Source organism: Mytilus edulis, chromosome 1 (genome assembly GCF_963676685.1).
Source record: "Mytilus edulis chromosome 1, xbMytEdul2.2, whole genome shotgun sequence".
Taxonomy (NCBI): domain Eukaryota; kingdom Metazoa; phylum Mollusca; class Bivalvia; order Mytilida; family Mytilidae; genus Mytilus; species Mytilus edulis.
Window position 1 is genome coordinate 31,912,446 of NC_092344.1, and position 25,268 is coordinate 31,937,713.

Below are 25,268 nucleotides of genomic sequence, written 5' to 3' on the forward strand. Positions count from 1 at the left end.
TTACCGTGTGTTTTTTTTTTTTATACAACCGCAAAAATTGAAAATTTTTCGGTCGTATATTGGTTGATGTTGGCGTCGTCGTCCCAAGACATTTGGTTTTCGCACTCTCACTTTAGTATAAGTGAATAGAAAACTATGAAATTAAAACACAAGGTTTATGACCATAAAAGGAAGGTTGGGAGTTTTGGTCCCAACAGTTAAGGAATTAGGGGCCCAAATAAGCATTTTTCTTGGTTTTCGCATAATAACTTTAGTATAAGTAAACAGAAATCTATGAAATTTTAACACAAGGTTTTTGACCACAAAAGGAAGGTTGGGATTGATTTTGGGAGTATTGGTCCCAACAGTTTAGGAATTAGGGGCCAAAAGGGTCCAAAATTAAACTTTTTTGATTTCAACAAAAAATGAATCATTGGGGTTCTTTGATATGCCGAATCTAACTGTATTTAGATTCTTAATATTTGGTCCTGTTTTCAAATCGGTCCACATTAAGGTGCAAAGGGTCCGAAATTAAACTTAAAATTGAGAATGGAAATGGGGAATGTGTCAAAGAGACAACAACCCGACCATAGAAAAAACAACAGAAGAAGGTCACCAACAGGTCTTCAATGAAGTGAGAAATTCCTGCACCCGGAGGCGTCCTTCAGCTGGCCCCTAAACAAATATATACTAGTTCAGTGATAATGAACACCATACTTATTTCCAAATTGTACACAAGAAACTAAAATTAAAATAATACAAGACTTACAAAGGCCAGAGGCTCCTGACTTGGGACAGGCGCAAAAATGTGGCGGGGTTAATATAAAAAGGAGATGTGGTATGATTGCCAATGAGACAACTATCCACAAAAGACCAAAATGACACAGACATTAACAACTATAGGTCACCATACGGCCTTCAACAATGAGCAAATCCCATACCGCATAGTCAGCCATAAAAGGCCCCCGATAAGACAATGTAAAACAAATCAAACGAGAAAACTAACGGCCTTATTTATGTAAAAAAATGAACGAAAAACAAATATGTAACACATAAACAATCTACAACCACTGAATTACAGGCTCCTGACTTGGGGCAGGCACATACATAAATAATGTGGCAGGGATCCCAACCCTCCCCTTACCTGGGACAGTGGTATAACAGTACAACATAAGAACGAACTATAAAAATCAGTTGAAAAAGGCTGAACTCATCAGATGGACAAAAATAAAAGTGGAAGTGGCCGGGTACTTATACATCCCGATACAAAAAGACACAATGAACAGATCTGAGAGTACTCGCAGTTATCTGACAGCTAGTTCAAAGCCACTAGCAACTAATAAAAAAATCATGCATCTAAGACTAAATTATCTATCCGTACACATCCAACATCCAATGGATTTAGTGTAAAGACGTCATAAACAGCCAGAGAAAAACATGACCTTGTGCAATGCCAAGTTACAGGTATCGACAGATTGAATATGTATATAACATACTAGTAATATTTAGTTTGCTTTTAATTTACTGATAACAAAATCAATATTTATACCAATAAAAACAATATTCAATGATCTTATTACAGTGTTGAATAGGTAACCTTTTAAAATAAGTTTATTTAAAGGAGCGACAAGTTTACATGGATCATTTCTAAATTTCCGGCCACGGTTAACAACATTTCCGTAAAAATGAGGATGTGCTATCCCGTTTGAAATAAGTTTTCTACAGATACAACCAAACTTCAAAACCAAATCTTTATATCTATGGAAAAAATCAGTAAAGATTTTAAGTAATTTATGGTAACGATATCCCTTGTTTAATAATTTACCAGTAATACATAGGTTGTGTTCATTAAAATCAAAAACGTCACAACAGACACGGGCATAGCGAACAAGTTGTGAAATATAAACACCGTAAGATGGTGCCAAAGGAACATCTCCATCTAAAATGGAAAATTAACAATAGGGAACGAAATATCGTCTCTTTTGTCGTAAATTTTAGTGTGGAGTTTCCCGTTTAAAACCGAATATCTAAATCTAGGAAAGGACAGTTATTACCGAATAAATTTGATTTATTTAAAGTTCCTTAGGATAAATTTCAGCAGTATTTTGAGTCAGAAAATTCTTGATTATTTAACGAAAAAATATCATCAAGATAACGGTAAGTGTTGTTGAATTAATCGATTAAATGCAATTTTGACGGGTCTTTACTGAGTTTAGTCATAAACTGTGATTCGTAACAGTACAAAAACAAGTCTGCTATTAAACATGTTTATGAGATCTCAACCCTCCCCCTATACCTCTAGCAAATGAAGAAAAGTAAACGCATAACAATACGCACATTAAAATTCAGTTCAAGAGAAGTCCGAGTCTGATGTCAGAAGATGTAACTAAAGAAAATAAACAAAATGACAATAATACACAAATAACAACATACTACTAGCAGATAACTGACATGCCAGCTCCAGACTTCAATTAAACTGATTGAAAGATTATGATTTCATCATATGAATATTAGGCACAATCCTTCCCGTTAGGGGTTTAGTGTTATAACATATATGAGAAGAACATAACCCGTGTCATGCCAACAACTGGTTTTTGAATAAATGTGTTTAGTTCCGATGAGAGACCCTATAAGTGAATCAATATTAACGCCAAAATATGCAATCTTTAATGACATGAAAACAGTATCTTGACCATATCCCTTCTTAATAAGTCTATTTAAAGGTTTTGTTAATTTCGGAGGTGATTACTGACATTTTTGTGCTATTTATTAAAAGAATATTTCCATAAAAAAATGGATGTGAAATACCGGAACGTATAAGAAGTCTGCAAGTTCAGCTATATTTACGAATAATGTCCTTATACCGATGATAAAATTTAGTAAATGTTTTGACTAGTTTGTGATATCGAAAACCCTGGTGTAATAATTTTTCAGTAATACATAAATTTCTCTCCTTAAAATCTAAAACATTGTTACATACACGAGCGAATCGTACAAGTTGAGATATATAAACACCGTAAGATGGTGACAAGGGAACGTCACCATCTAAAAATGGATAATTAACGATAGGAAATAAAAAATCATCTCTTTTATCATAGTATTAAGCTTTCCGTTAGTGATATAGATATCAAGATCAAGGAAAGGAAAGGGCAGTGATCATTTTTAGTATTAGCTTTATTTAAAGTAAGTTCAACAGGATAAATTTCTTTAGTATACATATTGAAGTTGTCATAATTGAGAGCCAAAATATCATCCAAATATCTAAAAGTATGTTGTTTCGATGGGTCTTTGCTGATTTTTGTCATAAATTGTAACTCATAGCAATACAAAAACAGGTCTGCAATAAATGGTGCACAGTAAGTCCCCATTGGAATTCCCTTAACCTGACGATATACGGAATCTCCAAAGCAAACAAAAGTGTTATCTAGTAACAATTCAAAGCATCAAAGCATGTCCAATTGACATAGTTTGTTTGTTTATTGCTACTAAAAAATGACCTAAAAGAGTTTTAACATATATATTCACATTCTGACGTTTTAAATGCCCATTAAATTAGGTGTGTAATTTTTTTCTTAATGAGAATGTGAGGTAATGTGGTATACAGGGTAGAAAAATCAAAACTTTGAACAGATTCAAAGTCACCAACATAAGCATGCAATTTATCAAGTACTTCCAACTAGTTCTTTACACTCCAAAAGTAATTAATTCCACTATTTTCGAAGGCCTTATTTGAACAATTTATTATTAGGTTTTTGATTGTACCAAGTGTACTGGTAAGAAGAATAGACAATTTAGTAGTGGAACAATGGCGTGAAGACGAAATAAATCTAAACCTGTAAGGTGTTTTGTGTAGCTTCGGAAGCCAATACATAGTTGGGGCTTTCGCTAAAAGTTTTTGTTTCTTACAGATGTCGTTTTCTGAAAATGGAGTCAGTCGGAATCTTGGTGAATTGGTGATTTATTTTTTCAGAACCTCAATGTAAAATATACGTCAAACAATAATAATATTATTAGCAGCTTTATTGGCCGGGACAAAAAGAAATTCCTTGGCTAATTCTTTTAGTTTATGTTTGATACGAGAAATAGGTTTATTGTTGTTATTGTTAATAGTAAAATGTTCTTTAAAATGTGGAATACGTATATCAACTATCTTCATTACTGAATTAAAAAAATAGTACAAACAATTTTGTCAGCTTTTCCCGTTTTATCCATTTCAAACAGAAGTAAAGAGTGAGTCGTGGATGATATTACGACACTCATTCCAATTAATAATTGACGGGGGGCGATATTTAGGTCCTTTACTGAGGAATGATTTTAACTCTCGGTCTTGAACGATGTTAAGATCTCCTGTTATAACATGGGAAATTGGTCCATAAATGTATTCGGAATTATTACAAATATGATAACACAATGTTGACTGCTGTACCCCTATTTTTGACATTTTTACCTATTATGTCTGTTTGTTTTGTTCACGCATCGGTGACAATATAATGTAATTTGATGCGACTGTCATACAAGTGAGAGGTTTAGCTAGCTATAAAACCAGGTTCAATCCACCATTTTCTACATTTGAAAATGCCTGTACCAAGTCAGGAATATGACAGTTCTTGTCCATTCGTTTTGATGCGTTTTGTTATTTGATTTTGCCATGTGATTATGGACTTTCTGAATTGATTTTCCTCTGAGTTCAGTATTTTTGTGATTTTACTTTTTACATGAAGTAGGTGTTTTTTCACTGATATTAACATCTTTACACAATTGGCTATAATTAAACACAAAGTTCCGGGTAGATTTCTTGTAAATATAACAAATAAGAGGTAGCTCAGTATTGTCAAAATATCCAGGAATTTGTTCTTTAACGAAATGTTTGTTAAATATACCGGCAATATTTACAAAATTAAAACCTTTAGTGGTCCGAGACCACAATTGTCGTCCCTTGATTTTCGTTGTTCACACATATAGTCCCTAGTGTTGACTGTGGGTTACTTGCCATTAATTTTTATACCCCTTCCAAATTTATTTCTCCATGTTTAATGCCTCAAATTGCAAGTAGGGGGGGTGAAATTACACTGTAAAAAAATTTGGGTCCAGAATTTTAAAGGATAGTAGTGATTTGGTCCAGCTAAAAAAGGTTGAAAATTAGCACTTCGGAAGCTGTCAAAAGATTTCAAGACGCCCTAAACATAAAATTGTCCATATTTTGAGTTAGAGCCGATGAAGTTTTCTATAATTTTGATATAATTTGTCCCAAAAGTAGTACAACACACTGTAAAAGTTTCTTTGAGAAAGCGAAGGTGGGATTTTTTTTATTTTCATTTATGTTCTAAAAGAAATGCACTACGAAATAATTGTGTTCTCGGACCTATTGACATACTTTATTTTAATAAAATGTTTTTATGATCTCCAGGGCGATCAATTTTGGAAAATAGTTTAGAATAACAATATGCCATAATAATTTATGAACAATTTCATACTTACGACTGCTATATGAAATTGTGTTGCAATCCTCCAAAATTTTATTTAACTTATCAACCGGTAATGAACAGAGCTTTGTTAACAGATAATGACTGCCGTTGTTTTTCTTAATAGAAATTAGGTCCGAAATATTGGTATGATTGGTCCGAATTTTTTTTTTATTGCGATTTGTTCTACGACCGTGAGAACGGTTTTTACGAACAGTTTTAGAAACTATATCCAAAATGTTAACGGAATCGGTTCTTGATATATTACCAATTCCCATGACATTACCATTAAGACCGAGAGGGTAGACTGTCTGTAATTTTTTAATCCAATTTAATTCAATTATTTTCCATGATCGTACAAACTTTGAATGAGATTCACCAGGCTGCTTATTTACTACTTCTAAAGGTTGAACTGCTAAATATTTAATAGGATGAGTGTGCTTCTTAAGGTGTTCATAAATGATACTTTTGAATGTATTGGGTCTTTTAAAACGATACAGATGTTCTTGAGTGCGTTTAGATAAATATCGTCCAGTTTCATCTACGTACTGAATACCACATCCCGCTTTGTTTCATGTGAGTAAATAAATAATACTGTTTGTTTTTCAAGTTATATCAGTTTCAAAATTTAAAGAAAATGTGCGACCATTAAACCTTACCGTAATGTTGGTAGAAAGACGGTGATATGTAAGTCATTTTTTGGCAATAAATTAAATTATGTAAAAATGATAAATCTGTTCGGCTAAAAATGTCGAATGCTATCCGTATTAATTACCCGAAAAATATAGGGTATATCAGGGTAGCGACTGATGGTAAAGTAATGAACTAGAAAATTTCTCGCTCGGACACACACTCCATAATCTAGTATATTACAAGAGCATAAACCTGAAGCACGGGGAGGCACTCTACTGTCTCCACACGGCACTAAAGACAAACTCTGTAACAAAAAAATTGAGAATGGAAATGGGGAATGTGGCAAAGAGACAACAAACCGGCCATAGAAAAAAACAACAGCAAAAGGTCACCAACAGGTCTTCAATGTATCGAGAAATTCACGCACCCGGAGGTGTCCTTCAGCTGGCCCCTTAACAAATATATATTTTCAAATATATATAATTTCTCGCTACATTGAAGACCTGTTGGTGACCTTCTGCTGTTTTGTTTTTTTATATATATATGCATGTGCCTGTCCCAAGCAAGGAACTTTGCCAGCGATTGTTTGGTCACATCTTAAAATGTATTGTTAAATATTGGTGTTTGGTGGACCATGTAAGCTATTGTCATCCTTTTATTGTAGATTTAAACAAAAATGGATATCACCTGCAGTTATCTGAGTTATTCTAAAAATATCTTTTAAAAATCTACCAACATGGCAGCTGGTCGCATTGGTTGCATATGGATCAAAGACATCAAAGACTTAACAGTTGAACCTAATTTTTCTTAATTAGTTTAAACATATTTTATTGTTAAAAAAAAAGAAAAATGGATTGGGCACACGTTTTTCAACTTAGTTACGTCTTCTCTTTCTTAATTCTAAAGGGCCTGGGTGGCCGACTGCGGGATCTACGTAGTTAAAAAGTAGTTACTACTGTAATCACGTGCACTAGCCAGTCAACACTGAGGTTGTGATTACGAACCCGCTAGAGCGGGTGAACTCTCGACTCCAATCTTTATTGACTAGATTATCAGTGTTCCTGTCGAAGGTCGGTGGTTTTCTCCTGGCACTCCGGCTTCCTCCACCAATAAAAACTGGCCACTACGAAATAGCCTAAATTCGGTGCTTAAGAGTGGCGTTAAAAAATCAAATCAAATCAAATTTTTATTTTTAAACAATGGAGAATGCTCTATATAAACATAAGATTTAAAACAAATGGAAAGGTTCTTTAAAGAGGTTGAAAAAAGTAAAAACACAAAAATACTGAACTCCGAGGAAAATTCAAAAAGGAAAATCAAAAATCAAAAGGCAAAATCAAAAGTCCAAACACATCAAACGAATGGATAACAACTGTCATATTCCTGACTTGGTACAGGCATTTTCTAATGTAGAAAATGGTGGATTGAACCTGGTTTTATAGCTAGCTAAACCTCTCACTTGTATGACAGTCGCATCAAATTCCATTACATTGTCAACGATGCATGAACAAAACAAACATACTCAAAGAGTAAAAATGTCAAAAATAGGGGCACAACAGTCTATATTGTGTTATCATCTTAATATCACTACATAAACAACAAATGTAACAAAGTAGCACAAAAAGGCATACATCAAATTTAACAGTCTCATTTTGCTTTTCTTATACGGCTGAATTTATCTATGTAAAGTCTACCCATAAATGAAAGAAGGTTTTCATTACTGGTGTAAAATTACGCGTTTGAAATTCGCACAGGTAGACATAAAAATAATTTTGTCGTATGACGGCATACATAAATGCAGACTCACGTAAAGTAGATATAACAAAAAACAGACTTACAGTAAAAATAATAAATAAAATAATGGTGTGGTTCTGAAGCTGTGTGAAGCTAGAGAATCGTGATATAAATTACATGTATAGTATAATTAGATAATTCTGTGGACTATTTAGAAACAAGTTATATCATATATATTATGCAAACACCGAAGCTAGCAATGGTTATACAAGTGTGCATGGTAACGTCGAGGACTAATCATCATCAGTATAATTGTTTTGATTCAGTAGTAACATAATGGTTGAGCGCACACATGTTTCTGAAATAACTTCTGGAATAGCTTTCTGAACATAAGCAACACGACGGGTGCCACATGTTGAGCAGGATCTGCTTACACTTCCGGAGCACCTATAATCATTCCTAGTTTTTGGTGGGCTTCGTGTTGCCTATTCTTTAGTTTTTTATGTTGTGTTATGTGTTCTATTGTTTGTCTATTTATCTTCTTTCATTTTTAGCCAGGCGTTGTCAGTTTATTTTCGATTGATAAGTTTGACTGTCCCTTTGGTGTCTTTCATCCCTCTTTTTTCCTTAGGAACGCTCTTGCCTATAGTTTTGGAAACCAAAAATATCAAACGTGATCAGTACTACATGCTTCAAGCACAAAATCAAAGAACGTTCGACGTTACTGGTTTTTCTGGGTCTAAGTTTTCGACATACAAATCCTGTTGGAATTATTTTCAAGTCATCCCGACTATGCATTTTTCAAAAGTTATCTGCTATGAACCAACAACAGAAGAAAACATAACTGCAACTTTACTATAGTAATAAGGGAGATGTTGAAAAGGCAATGATCAATATGTTTTTTTTTTATTTAACTTAATGTTATGATTGAGCGAAACTGTTACATTTATTGTTGTAGGCACACTTTTGGCGATACGAAATCAACCGTAAATGATTTTTTCATTATAAACACCATGTCGTCTGAAATCAGTCATCACGTACGTGACCTAGTGCATACTTTCTAGAGCAACAGCTGCGTCACTTTCTAGTCTTGAAATGTCCGGTTCACTGAGAACAACACTTTCTGATTCATTACGATTGATCCAGTACTGCTCTGTTTTTGGACGGAATAGATTGTGATAAGGATTAGCTGGATCCATTATGTATGGACCATCCCTGTTAGTAAAAAAATAAAGGAAAATAAACATTTTGTAAAGTTCGTACGTTCGAAAAACAAATTGCGTTGTGTGATGACACGCACGAGGAAATAAGTGGATTGAGTATTAAACAAATATTACATTTCCTTAATAAATTTAGTTACAAAAGTTTATACCTCATAAAGAGCTATGGCAAATATCTTCTATATTTGTTTTCTCTAATAAACGATACGATATGACGCAATGTAAAACATAGATGTTGATCAATGACCAATGCAACAGTGACTAGAAAAATGAATACTAGATAAATGCTTTCAGAAGGCTATACAAATTTTGTGACTGCGATATGGTTGACGGCAGATCTTTTTAAAAAGGGTTTAACGTTGAAGCACGGGTATGAATCACATAATCAATAGATAGTATAAATAATGAATATTTTGATATCAAAATACATGTAGTTGTGATGAGATGGCGGGTAGTTGCAAACAACAATATTCATTTTTAAATTGCGAGTTTGATTTATTTTTATATATACATTTTAATCTGTTGATTTGTTGAGGTTGGAGGACGTGTTTTTAAAAACAATCGGCATTTCCACGAGAAACAAATATGCTCCTCTTTTTGCCGACTTGTCCCTCTATTCATTGAGACTGACTTTATACAGAAAGTTCAAACGTCTTAGAAAGAAATCTTTACGTCGTAAATTTTACGGACACCATCACGGTTATGAAATATCTGTTTTACAGATGACGACGGATATATTCCAATTTTTCTGACTTAAAAATGAGTTTGTACTTTTAAAATGTGAAATACGACGGATGCCACATGCACGGAGCACATGATATCTCTCCTAGTTTTTATAAGGTTTACATTGCTCAGTTGTTTTTCTAGTTGTCTATGTTGTGTTTAGTGTACTGTTTTTTGTCTGTTCGTCTTTTTCTTCTTTTTTTTACCAGCAAAACATAAATTACGTTTATTGCAATCCAAAAACAATATACATAGCTAAGGAGTTGGGATATACAAACAGATTAAAATGGTGCCAAATAATATCACCATGACGGTCTTGGATCTAACAAAAGTATAAGTTCTTTGGATGAATTTCAGAAATATGTTGAGATGAGTCTTGATATTTCAACGAGAACATTTGACCAATATTATGGTCAGTGTTGTTCAATTTATCAATACAATAACATTTAGGCTGGTTATTACTGATTTGGTAATAAACTTTGACAACATCTATTTATGATCATCAGGGCTAAACAAAAATATAAAAAAAAACTTACACCGAAATTTTTTTGAAAAACACACAATAAACCCGACCAACACCAAAATAACCAAATATGTTGCATATTTGTTAAAGGATATTTAGTCTTTGTTATTCAAATGTAACCAGTCCTCAGCAACATATAGTTTTATATAATCTGAAACATAATTTGTAAATACATACGGTCTTCCATAATCGTCAAGGTTGTAGTTTGTATTCCACTCAACATTCATATTCTTACAATCTTTAAGTTTTTCAAATATTCCGTTAACAATTTTTTCTTCCGTAATTCCACCAGGCTGTGGTCTGTTGAAATCCTCGTACGTTTTTATAGCTAACAGTTCAATGGCATACGAAGGCAGTTTGTGCTGAAAACAAAACAACAATGAAACTCCGTACCTAAAACCTCATTTCTTGATATATATTTGTCAAATCCTCTGGAGAGAAGGTTCCAGCTAAACAGATAAATGTGTACAAACGTCAAAGGAATAATGGCTTAAAAAGGGCTGATCTTTTTTAGATAATTTAGTTTTAACATGAAAGACACTAACAATAATTATTGGCTTGTAGTAAAGGAATATATATTTTTCGCAAAGAAAACCTAAATGCATGTTACAATTTGTTCATGCAAACGTTATCTTATTTGACAGTGGAATCAAATTTCAGTTATATTGACAACAATGCGCGAACAAAACAAACAGACACAATAGGTACAAATGTCAAAAATACATTGTGTTGTAATCTTAATCACTTAAAAACAAACAAATATGTAGCACAGAAACACAAAAGAACAACATGAAGAAAAAACTGTTCCCAGCTACACCTAATACCAACAGTTTGAAAAGCAAACAAATATAAATCATTGGAAGAGACAAAGGAGGTGGGGCCCTCGACAACCACCCAAACGAAACAGCATAAACCGCTTAAGATCAATTTTGCACTAGGGGTATGTAATTTATGAAATGTTTGTACTATTTTGATTTATCTTACCCGTGCCACTGCTTGATAAATTTGGTACGATAATTAAATCAACAGGCATACTGGTACCATCTGGTAATGTCATAGTAAACGAAATTGTAAATGGTGTCCTTCTTACATCTGACACTTTAAATGGTTTATTTTTCTTTAGATGTCTCCGTCGTGCCTTTTCCTCATTTGACAATGGACCATTAACAGAAGAAAACGTTCCACAACATAGTGCGGTATGGAGCTCATGTTTTATTTAATCATTATGTTTTAATTTCTTCATCAGGTCCTCTATAGATTTTATGTCGTTTACCACGAAAAGTATATCGAGATCGGATTTTCCTTTCACAGCAGTTCCTTTACCCAGACAACCACCCTACGAAGATAAGAAATGGAATTTTGCACTAGTCATTAGTACCAACGACTATTTGTAGATCGATATTTTGTGCAGGCCAGTTAATTTGGTTAGTTAAGTTTGAGTTCAGAACCAACGTTATGATTAATGTTCGTTGAAAAATCAAGAAAATTTTAAAAAGATATCGAAAAGAAATAACTAGAACACGTTTAATATGCATGATTTTATAATTCTAACACCTGTTCCAACACGATTCCAATAACAACACTATTTCAAATGCATTTCAATCAACACAGGTGTAAAGAAATTATCCGAGTATTTTGGTGTGTGCTCACAAAGTATGTTTGCTACATGAAGAAGTAACATAAATCATTTTAATTATTTTCTAAACAAATTGCGATTGTCACTATGTGACAGTGTTCTGGTAAAATACTTTACCTGGTCTAGTAGACAAATAGTTATCATAGGTACCAGGGTTATATTTGAAAATTCCAGACGCGCGTTTCTTCTACATAAGACTCATCAGTGACACTAATATCAAAAAAGTTATAAAGCCCAAAAATTACAAATAGTGTTATAATTGGCATGACTAAATATTGGGATTTTTGTTCCTTTCACATTTCTGTAATCTACCCATTAATCTTTCTGTCTTTTTAATGTAACTTTGAACTCAAACTCAATGACAAGTAAAAATTAAAAACAAAACGTTTTCTGGATTTGCCTCAACCAATAACGTTCAAACCCGAAAATATAAAAGCCAATGATACACAAAAATCGAAAGACGTATATGACTTTGCTGAACCTAAAATAAAAGCGTGATATATCTAAGCTCAAAATTGTCTCGAGGAGTTGAAACATCAATCTCTTAATAATTTCTTCGTTTACAAACGTTCAAATTAAGAACTTTCTGTGTTAAAGCACGCCAGTATTAGAGTACTAACTACTGAGCTGATGATATCGTCGGGGACTTATATTCCACTTGCAGATATGTTAATAACTAATGCTTATAAATAAGAACAATCTGAACAATATAGTTACCTTAATTGTTGATGCAATGCTGTATGGGGTAACTTCGTGCATAAAGTTAACAATCTGACTGGTGCATTCTCCACACTTGGCAAGATAGTTTGCATCCGGATTAACTTCACTATCTATAAATGATGTTAACTTCCCCCCGCTGTCACCATAAGTTAAAGAATATGTCCCCATTTTGAAATATGACACCTGAAATACAATGTTGGATACAAGTGCATGCGTTTCTAAAAATGAAATGTTGATCCTGCTTTAATAAAATAGTAAAATTAATTATTTATGACAATTAAAATAGACGGCAAAAACATATCTACAAATATCAATCTCCTTGGTGCAAGGACTTCTTCAGTTTTGTGTTTTTCTGAAGACCTATGGTATATCTAGATGATGAAAAGTAAATTAACAAAAATATTGAACTCCGAGGAAAATTCAAAACGGAAAGTCCCTTATCAAATGTCAAAATCAAATGAAAAAGCATATCAAACGAATGGACAACAATTGTTATATTCCTGACTTGGTACATGTATTAAACCTGGTTTTAAAGCGATAATCCTTTCACTTGTATGACAGTCGCATCAAATTCCATGATCTTGACAACGATGTGTGAACAATACAAACGGACACAATAGGTAAAAAAGTAACACATATTATTTTGGTATGTTCCGCCTTTCTTTGACCTCTGTTCATACATTGTTTTACTATTCTATGTCGGACTCCTCATCTGTTTGTTGTATCTTGATATTTTATTTGTTTCTCACTGAGTAACATTTTGTCAAAGATTTAGCTAAAACCGACACCTTCCAATTAGAGTTTGCAAATAATTGAAAGGGTTATGATTATAGTTTGAATACTATCTATAGATCTTATAATCAATATCTAAAAACTTCTGATTTTTAATCAATCATGTTAATTAGCTTCACTATATTGTTTTGAATTCATTCTGGAAACTAGCTTTTCATTTCCAATTAGCTTTAAGGAATATGATATTCTGGCGTAATAAATTATAAGCTTGGTACCTTTATAATTATATAATTAACGATAACTGAATTATTCATAATTACTTACCTCGGACGTAAGCTTCAATTACGATTAAACCCTCGTAAAGTATCGTATACGTTATTTACACGTTTTACTTTCATAATGAAAAACCGAAACTGAAACTAAACGTTTTAAAAAGTGTCTACAGGTTAATCATACGAGATTAGATGATGTATATACTGTCCATAAACAAAAGTTTAATTGTCCGAAAATGACTGGATACACGGTTTATCATGAGAGTACACACTTACGATCAATTTATCAGATTACTTTTAAATGAAATGATCTTCACAAAATTGATTATAATCGCACACAATTATTTATTGTTAGATTGCATTAAAATTTTCGTAAATGCCCATTGAATTGCAAATGCTAAATTTTGAAGCGAAAATCTAATATTCCTGTTTCGTAACATTTAATTTATTTCGCATGTTTAGTAGCTGAGCAAACATACCTATATTTCAGTCTATTATGCCTCTCTATCACATAATTTGATATTGGTGTTTTGATTAGGGACTTTCTTGTATGAATTTTCCTGGAGTTCTTTATTTTTGTCATTTTGCTTTTTATATATTGAAAATTTGTAATTGTACTAATGTTGCAAAAAATGTTACACATTATGTAATATCATTACTATGGTTAATTCTGTTAATTTACTGTAAAATGCCGTGGTACTTCGATATCCACACTGGGTATAGACTATCTTATTCGTATTTCGTCAAACATTTTTGTATCAATGCCTTAGCTTCCAACTGTTTTGATTCAAGCATCACTTATGATATGTATCTTATTAAACGCGCTTCTTATCTACCAAATTATAAGCCTGGTATCTTTGATGAATTTACCAACCACTGTGTCGATGACACTACTGGTGGATGAGTCGTCCCCGAGGGTAGCACCAGCCAAGTAGACAGATCCAAGCCTGTAATCTGTTTATTTTGAACTATTTATTTTGATAGACCAGTGTCCCTTTTACATGTAAAACGTTACTACTAAAAACATTAAAAAGTGTAAGGTGATGTTTTATTTCAAATGTATTTTTGCTTATTTACACACAATTGCAAATAGCATAACAAATTCAGGAACACGCTTGTTTCATTTGGGCCCGTAACGACGTCATTATCAGAAATATATCACAGGTATTGTTATAGGATTGATTGCTATTACTACTTATTATAAAATAAAGAAGCGTTTTTATCTACAAGTGATTATGCGGCACGAATACGTACATATTTTTTTTTTATTTAAATAGTTATTACACGTCTCTTTAAAATGCGTAAATGAGTAAAACTTTGAACAAAACGTCCTAGTATCCAGTAAATTTAATTGATTCTACAATCTTGCCAATTGATAACAACGAAAGAAAAATGAGCACAAAAACTGCAACTTTTAAGATAAATAATATTGATAGTCTTGATGAATTCGTTACTATTCGTCCATTCCTTACTTTTATATAAAAGAGGTCTACATTGTAAAAGTAGAAACTAGTGTTGTCAACGGTTAACCGTCGGAAGGACTGAATACCGAATACCAAAAACGCTAACCGGTAGAATCACCCCTAGTTTTTGGTGGGGTTCGTGTTGTTTATTCGTTAGTTTTCTATGTTGTGTCATATGTACTATTGTTTTTCTGTTTGTCTTTTTCATTTTTAGCCATGGCGTTGTCAGTTTGTTTTAGATTTATGAGTTTGACTGTCCCTTTGGTATATTTCGTCCCTCTTTCCTTGATCAGACTTGTTTTAAAATTTTAATATATTTGATTCAAATGAGTATTAAAATCATTAAATGATTTTGTTCTATTCAAAAATTATCATTGTTGTAATTAATTTGACAGATCAATGTCCATTATATTGAATGCAATTGTTAATAAAAAAACACATAAAATTAACTAGAACTCTAGACAACTTGTCCATCAGCTCGGGCCAATATTGTAAGTTAACATAGTTAGTATACATGTTTGTTTTATTTAACGATTTACATTATTTTATGTTTTATCAAATATTGCGTAGAACTACATCTGAATGTGCAGCCTCCATCGTACAAGGCTTCTCTTTAAACGAAATGCAAACTAAAAAATTGTGAAATACAAATCAACGTGAATGCAATTAATGTATACTTGATAGTTCGAATATATGGCTTAATCATTTCAAATTGAAACACTCTACATTATTTTCTGAGACATCAAGAGAGAAAAATTCATATCTTTCAGACATATTCAAATCGTCAAGACCAAGAAGGTTGTTTATTTTTCAATCTGAACAAACGCCATAGTATGTACGATGTGTTTGGTTATTAAAAGTCAAACTTCGCCAGGAAACCCCACAGACAAGCCTTATAATACCAAAGGACAAACTTCAATTCATCGTATTATAAGAACGTATATTTATAGTATAATATAGATAACCTTCAAACGTCAACTTAAACTACTGGTTAACCGGTTACTCGGACAATCGTTCGATCGAGTAAAACATCACGATTTGACAACACTAGTAGAAACCCTCGGATTTTTGTTGAATGTTTCTAGACTTTCGTCTGTTGATTTTTTGAAAGGATTTATCTTTCCTTGTTTGGTTTGCCAATTTTATGTACTTGATGAAATAAATAATATCATGTTTTCTTCTGTGATTATGCCTTTCTGTTGGATGACTTTCGTTGTCAAAGGTCGTATCTACTTACTTTATACTTGTACTTTGGTATATAGTGTTGCATCTTAAATGAATTTATCTTCCTCGTCCTGTTTCATGGAATATGCAACTGAACTAGTCTTTGTCGTTCGACAGATTGCATTCAAATTCATAAATCATAGGCAATAAGAACACTATTAAATTTATTTATCAAACAAATGGATCGTATGAATATAAGCTTTTGAGCAAACGTATGAATATCAATATACGTTTATGGTGATACTTGAAGTGTAAATAATATTATATACATTAAACACTGATTTCTGGATTCAATTTCATCAGAAATGCTCAAATAAAAAAGATAAAAAGTTTTTTCTTTTGGTGTTTAAAATTTTTATATGCAATATAAGCAAGTAATAGATGTGTTGATTGTAAGTTGCTGAAATATATATAATAAAGGCAACAGTAGTATAACGCTGTTTGAAGTTCATAAATCAATTGAGAGATGAACAAATCAGGGTTACAAACTAAAACTGAGGGAACTCATCAAATATAAGAGGAGATCTACGACAATACAGAAACATAAGACTAAAATGTAACACACACAGAAACGAACTATAATATAACAATGGCCATTTACCTGACTTGGTATAGGACATTTTATGAAAAAAATGGTGGATTGCACCTGGTTGTGTGGCTAGCTTAACCTCCCGCTTTTATGACAATGTTAAATATACCATTAAAATGACAACATTATATGACAGGACTTGATATAGCAGTTGACAATTGCTTTGGTTATATTTAATGAAATCAATGGTATCATGCATCTATAAAAAGAGAAATATTTCTATGATTTATCGGCCCGTATATGACACACCTGGATCATTTTCATTTATAAATAACTGTTATTACAAAATGTGTGTGTGCACAATATAATAGTTCAAATTTTGCTTAAAATACAGAAATGCCTTACTTTTAAGTTTTTATCTGCAAAGACTGATACTGAAAGTGAATAAACAACAAATTATTAAGTCATTACCAAGATATAACAAATATATTAACATATGAATTTTGTAAATACTTCTATCAAAACAAATTGTGAATGCTTATACACAATTATAGTTCATTACATTTTCTACTACAAATAAAAAAAAAGCCATTTGCCATTAAAAAGAATAACTAATCAAAAATTTTAAAATATCAAAAAATATTCAACTTGTGACCGAACAACAACGATACGCTACGCGCATTCGTGAATAAGTGTGTTTCTCGGAAATGTACTTGTTGAATATTTTTCTCTATTTGAATTCTTCGATTGGTTATTCTACAAGTTATAATTTTATATCAGTAAAGTCCTGATATTACAATATGACCGGTCCCAATGTAAAATGGACCAAGTTCAATGTTAGGATCGCTTAAATGCTTTTGTTTCCATTTATTTTTATTGATGATTTGTTGTGCTTGGGTACCATACAACCTTTGGTTCGAGTTCTACAAAACGCATAAGAAATACGTTTATGAAATATATGCACCATCCATATAAATTAACATGATTTGAATGTTTAACATTTGTGATTCCGTCTTATCTTGTTTCTTTCAACTCCTTAGAAAAGATGATCCATCCAGGAGATTGTTAAATGATTTAATTAGACTTTTGCCGTGCTATTTTCATTGTTCCTTTTATGAATAATATGTAAATAACGAGTCATGCGCAATGTTTTTGGTACTATATTTACTTCTACAACAAATTTGTAAGTCATATTGACTCTCGGGCACAAAAGGAGTGGTGAGAATATCTATATGATAGTTATAAGTGTTTCGTTTATTTACAGGATTTGAACTATCTCTAGTTACTTAACGGATTCCTTCACCAATAAATATGGTCGCTTTATGCGCAAAGTATATGTGAAAAAGACGCGTTAAACCCAATAGTTCTAGTTAACAAATCTTTACTCAAAAGACATTCTGATTTTACTTGATCAACAGGTTGCTAATCCCACAGCAAGAATGAACTAAATCAGTGCAGGTCATTTTATTTTCACAATAAAAAATGATTAATTTATTCAATTGTCTTCAAATGGTTTTGGTGGCGAGTGTACGTAAGTAATATTATTTAAGGAAAAACGTGATTTGCTCACTTATTTTGATGTCACTCGTGATTTGTTCACTTATTTTGGTGTCATTCGTGATTTGCTCACTTGTTTTGGTATCACTCGTGATGTGCTCACTTTGTTTTGTGTCACTCGTGATTTGCTCACTTATTTTGGTATCACTCGTGATTTGCTCACTTATTCTGGTGTCACTCGTGATTTGCTCACTTAATTTGGTGTCACTCGTGATGTGCTCACTTGTTTTGGTATCACTCGTGATTGGCTGACTTGTTTTGGTGTCACTCGAGATGTGCTCACTTATTTTGATGTCACTCGTGATGTGCTCACTTATTTTGGTGTCACTCGTGATGTGCTCACTTATTTTGGTATCACTCGTGATTTGCTAACTTATTTTGGTATCACTTGTGATGTGCTCACTTGTTTTGATATCACTCGTGATGTGCTCACTTATTTTGGTGTCACTCCTGATGTGCTCACTTATTTTGGTGTCACTCGTGATGTGCTCACTTATTTTGGTGTCAATCGTAATGTGCTCACTTATTTTGGTATTACTCGTGATTTGCTAACTTATTTTGGTATCATTTGTGATGTGCTCACTTGTTTTGATATCACTCGTGATGTGCTCACTTATTTTGGTGTCACTCGTGATGTGCTCACTTATTTTGGTGTCATTTGTGATGTGCTCACTAATTTTTGTATCACTCGTGATTTGCTCACTTGTTTTGGTATCACTCGTGATGTGCTCACTTATTTTGGTGTCACTCGTGATGTGCTCACTTATTTTGGTATCACTCGTGATTTGCTGACTTGTTTTGGTATCACTCGTGATTTTCTAAATTATTTTGGTGTCATTAGTGATTTGCTCACTTGTTTTGGTATCACTCGTGTTGTGCTCACTAATTTTGGTATCACTCGGGATTTGCTCACTTGTTTTGGTATCACTCGTGATGTGCTCACTAATTTTGGTATCACTCGTGATTTGCTCTCTTGTTTTGGTGTCACTCGTGATGTGCTCACTTATTTTGGTATCACTTGTGATTTGCCTACTTGTTTTGGTATCACTCGTGATGTGCTCACTTGTTTTGGTGTCACTCGTGATGTGCTCACTTATTTTGGTATCACTCATGATTTTCCCACTTGTTTTGGTGTCACTCATGATGTGCTCACTTATTTTGGTGTCAATCGTAATGTGCTCACTTATTTTGGTATTACTCGTGATTTGCTAACTTATTTTGGTATCATTTGTGATGTGCTCACTTGTTTTGATATCACTCGTGATGTGCTCACTTATTTTGGTGTCACTCGTGATGTGCTCACTTATTTTGGTGTCACTTGTGATGTGCTCACTAATTTTTGTATCACTCGTGATTTGCTCACTTGTTTTGGTATCACTCGTGATGTGCTCACTTATTTTGGTGTCACTCGTGATGTGCTCACTTATTTTGGTGTCACTCGTGATGTGCTCACTTATTTTGGTGTCACTCGTGATGTGCTCACTTGTTTTGGTATCACTCGTGATTTGCTGACTTGTTTTGGTATCACTCGTGATTTTCTAAATTATTTTGGTGTCATTAGTGATTTGCTCACTTGTTTTGGTATTACTCGTGATGTGCTCACTAATTTTGGTATCACTCGTGATTTGCTAACTTATTTTGGTATCACTTGTGATTTTCTAAATTATTTTGGTGTCATTAGTGATTTGCTCACTTGTTTTGGTATCACTCGTGATGTGCTCACTAATTTTGGTATCACTCGTGATTTGCTCACTTGTTTTGGTATCACTCGTGATGTGCTCACTAATTTTGGTATCACTCGTGATTTGCTCTCTTGTTTTGGTGTCACTCGTGATGTGCTCACTTATTTTGGTATCACTTGTGATTTGCCTACTTGTTTTGGTATCACTCGTGATGTGCTCACTTGTTTTGGTGTCACTCGTGATGTGCTCACTTATTTTGGTATCACTCGTGATTTTCCCACTTGTTTTGGTGTCACTCATGATGTGCTCACTTATTTTGGTGTCACTCGTGATGTGCTCACTTATTTTGGTATCACTCGTGATGTGCTCACTTATTTTGGTGTCACTCGAGATGTGCTCACTTATTTTGATGTCATATGGTTTAATATAATTTCAAGTCCATTTTGTAGCATTAGTTATACACCAAATTTTTTAAAGGTGTTGACAGGGGAAAGCAACATGATAATAATCGGGATCTCACAAATTAGGGACGTTAATTTGGATGCTCTTTGAAAGGTTAATGCAATGTTATTTACAATCAAAAGAATCCTTCTGACATATTTGTTTTTGGTAAATATGTGTTTCCATACCGTGAATAACTTTCTTAATTTTTCCCACTACACTCCAGTCCATTTACCTAGCAGATGAAGAAAATACCCATCAGGTTTCTGTTAATCAACATTTTTTTTGTACTGAATCTGAATGATAAATTGGTCACTAGAAAATGTTTTAATACTTCGTTCAAAAGGAAATTCTTTGACTATTTCTGGTTTAATGTATACTTTCTAGCTGTAAGGCGATTGTGAGCTATAGATATATTATATACACACTGGTCAATTGTTGAAGACCGTATGTATACCTCTAGATATGATCATTGTTTGTACTGTCATTTTGCTGCTTTGTTGATCCACTTTTTCTATCATATTTGACCCGTATTATTTCAACTGTGGCTTCATTTAGGAAGATACAATATCAATATTAGTTATTTGAATTTTTCGAAAAAAACTAAGGATTTTCTTATCCCAGGAGTAGATTACCTTAGCCGTATTTGGCACAACTTTTTGGAATTTTGGGTCCTCAATGCTCTTCAACTTTGTATTTATTTGGCTTTTTTAACTATTTTGATCTGAGCGTCACTGATGAGTCTTATGTAGACGAAACGCGCGTCTGGCGTATAAAATTATAATCCTGGTACTTTTGATGACTATTAGTTAAATGATCAAAATCAAGCTCCACATTTTATCAATTGATGTAAATAGTTATTGAAAGTACGAAGGTTTTGTCTTCATAAGACTCATCAGTGACGCTCCGATAAAAAAATTTAGAAAACGAAAAAAGTATAAAGTTGATGAGGATTAAGGACCTCAAATTCCACAAAGTTGTGCAAAATACGGTTAAGGTTACCTATGTCTGGGATAAGAAAATCCTATGTTTTTCGAATAATTTATACTTGAAAATTTAAAAACAGGAAATTTATATAAAAAAAGAACATATAATTGATATTCATGCATGTACACCGAAGTGCTGACTACTCAACTGGTGATACTCTCGGGGATGAAACGCCCACCGTCAGTGGCATTGACCCAATGGTGTAAATGATAAAAAAAAGTACCAGGGTTATAATTGTTTACACCAGACGCGCGTTTCGTCTTCATACGACTCATCAGTGACGCTCTGATAAAAATTAGAAAGCAAAACAAGTATAACGTTGATGAGCAATGAGGACTCCAATTCCACATGGTTGCCTTAAATACGGCTAAAGATATCTTTGCCCGAGATATCAGCCATGACATCGACCCAGTGATATATAGCGATAAACACATATTCACATATTTGTTAAACGTATGTATTTCAAATTTATCTATTCACAGTGTGTTTTAAATATTTCATTGTTATATTCAACAAAATAATTGAATATATGTATAAAGATGCATTGTATTTTGCTTTTGTAATTCCCAGAGGTTTTCATGGGTGATTAGTTTACGCTAGCTGCGTTACCCTCTGACAATAAAGTCTTACTTGTTTAATTACTAACAAGATGCTTAATCGATTAAACAAAAGAGTCCATTAAACAGCACAGAAAAGAGTAAAAGATATTAACAATCAAAACCAAGGAGTAAACAAAGACTCACAAAAACCAAAGGACGTTTACATCAACAGTTAAAAAAAATAATTAAGAAACAACACGTACTCCACTAAAAATCCGGAGTAAAATAAGGTGTGCTCCGGTAGGGTAAGCAATTCCTGCACCGTAAACGGCACCCGTCGTGTTATTTCTTTGTTCAGTCCGGTAATGATGGAAGGTTATTATGACTCAGGAAGAATATTAGGTATAATTTCTGACACACTTTTAACTATAGGAAAATTAAAATCATCGCGTTTATCATAAATTTTGGTATTCAACCTACCTTCAGTAGTCATTTCTCGGCAAAAAGGTCCAAATATGAAGCAGATTTATCTGTGTCGGTAGTATCTTTAATTTTAAGTTCACTTGGATATATTAAATGTAAGTGATCACTGAATCTATTATTATCAAGAGACAGTACAATCAATATACCGAAAGGTGAAATTAAAAGACTGGGCTAATTTCTTTTCTCCTTTCTATACTAGCCCTTGGATAAATTCTGCTTCATAGGAACATAAAAACATATCTGCAAGTAGAGGCGCGCAATTGGTACCCATTGGGATTCCAATAGTCTGTTGGAAAACCAACCTCCAAATTCAACAAATATGTTGTCAATTAAAAAGTCCGGCATGGTCCTCGTCAGTATATTTGTTCCTTGACTCTGTATGATTTTTCACAAAGTAAGCTAAATTTCAGCCCAAAAGTAGATATCTAAATATTTAAAACGTCTGAGGTTTTTAGTTTTACCTTTTATGAAGTTTGTTGTTGCAAATTTTATAATTTATTATAACAAAATGCATTATGATATCCTAAATCGTTGAAAGATTCAAAGATCAAAATATCTTTTAACCATATCAATTATTATATATAATTGAAGGATTGGATTACATAATTACATTTCTTTAATAGTTTAAATTTACTGTCAACTTTCATTCCACAATTTTTTTGAAGTTGCAACAGACGGTCAATGAATCAGCCGTTTATTAATTCAAATATGTTTCTAAAGAATATAATATCCTCTTGGATTATTGAATAAAATAAAAAATCATAACTTACCTCTGACTTAAGTATCGTTGATGAATGTTCTCCAAAGGAAACTCTCGCCAAGTATCGTTATTAAACGTTATGTACACGTCTTGCTTTCATATTGCTAAACCGAAACTAAAATAACTAAAAATAAAACCGTTAATTGCCTTTATTAATAGATATGATAATTAGGATTTTTGTTCATTACCATAATTCCTATCAAGATTATGAATTAAATGGATTGAAGTTCGGCCTCGTAAGTACAAACATGATACCAAAAGAATTGACTGTTAAAGATATATTCATCAGATTACTTAAAAATGAACAAAAACTTTTTAGAAATTTAAAAGCACACTTTTATTAAGTATCAGATATATTTTTTTCATGTCAATGCATTGTTAGAAACTGTTTAATTTTAAAAGCGAACATCTGAAACTAGTAAATGATAGTAAGCTTATTTACTATTTATATTATTATTTCGAAGGCGGAATATTTTCAACAACTAAAAAAATGTAGCCTCGGTCAAATATATCGCATAATGAATTTCATTTCAAATGTTTTTTGTACTAAACACAAATTCCTTAAAAAAAATTAAAAAAAATCCATCTATATTGTATTATAATAAAAAAAATTACTGACAAAACGTTAGTAGATATAAATGCAAGGAATTTGGTAAATGCACTCTACTGTTTATAAAGACAAGAATATTTCTAGATAATTAATCCTTTTTACTAGTTATACTAAATGGCACATTTCTCGGCAATACTGCAGATTTAATATTCTTCTATATTTTATTTTTTTTATAAATTGAATATCACAAAATATATTTATGATATGACATATTAATCTCTCAATTCACATTGCTTTCATTGCTTGTGTTTCTATTTACGCTTTCTTTTTTAAAAGGTTTCCTCTTATTTGTAGCCAAATGATCAACGATTCTCAATGATAAAGTAGAAGCCTTCCTTCAAAAGTGGCACAGAAGCCGACCATAATTATATATCAGTGAATAGTTATCAAAGTTACCAGGATTATAATTTAGTACGCCAGACGCGAAAACAGATGTAACAGATGTCTATGGATATGTTGGACTAAGTTGCAGTGAAGTACTCGTTGTTTCTTAGATTGTGAAATCACCAAACTACTAAAGCTTCCGGAACCGCCTAATTATCCTTATTAATGTTCTGTTGCTTTTGCTTGTTTTTGGTTGTCTTCGATAAAGTCCCGTTTCATGTTAAAATTAAGAAATAATTCATGAATTATTTCGATTCTAATAAGACAAATAAGTTCATTCAAATATTTAAGCGAGGTTGGGTATTCCGTGTGTGTAGCTGTTCTTTTTACTCATGGTTATATAAAGCTCGAATATTCTCATAAATCGTAGGCATGCATTCATTTTTTCGTTGATAACCGATAGAAAAAAAAATGTTTAATGCTCAAACCCAATATTTGCGATTTTTATTTTACATGTTTTATCGTAGTCTACCGCCAAATTCAAAATTGACTTTTCGTAACGAAGGACCTGCCATGTTGACATGCTGAAATCAGTTAATATGCGAATAATGCAATAGAATAGAAAATAAAACAGAACAGAACAGAACCTACCTCAGAATTCCAATTCAATACAATATTAAATGAACTTACAAGTTTATATTTTTGTGACATTGACTAAATATTGTTTTTATACTGCAACTTAAAATTAGTATATTGATAGCTTTTAAAATCGTTACATAAATATCAAGGTTATTTTCATCCCTTAATGAACCCCTGATTGTGGAGAAAGTGTTCTATGATGAAATTGACATTGCACAAAATATAGCTGTGTTACTATACTGTATGTACGAAATAAAGACAACTAGTTGCAGTATATTTTAAATTCTTTGTAGTATGCATCCGAATAAGAATAAAAGTTCTTTTGTCTTTTGTTTCATTACAATTTCTAATGTGGATTTACGTGGGAGGTATCTTGTTACATCCAATATTATGCAT

At 32.6% G+C, this 25,268-nt stretch overlaps 1 long non-coding RNA gene and 1 pseudogene across 1 annotated transcript; both read right to left on the minus strand.

Moving 5' to 3' along the window:
- Positions 1-8,706: 8,706 nt before the first annotated feature.
- LOC139519373 (uncharacterized) lies at positions 8,707-12,868 on the minus strand. The gene is made up of 4 exons (XR_011663575.1): positions 12,628-12,868; positions 11,259-11,610; positions 10,452-10,723; positions 8,707-9,023 (listed from the first exon to the last, which is right to left on the minus strand). It is a non-coding gene; the product is annotated as an uncharacterized lncRNA (long non-coding RNA).
- A 6,092-nt stretch (positions 12,869-18,960) lies between these two features.
- On the minus strand, positions 18,961-25,268 carry LOC139511535 (uncharacterized; annotated as a pseudogene).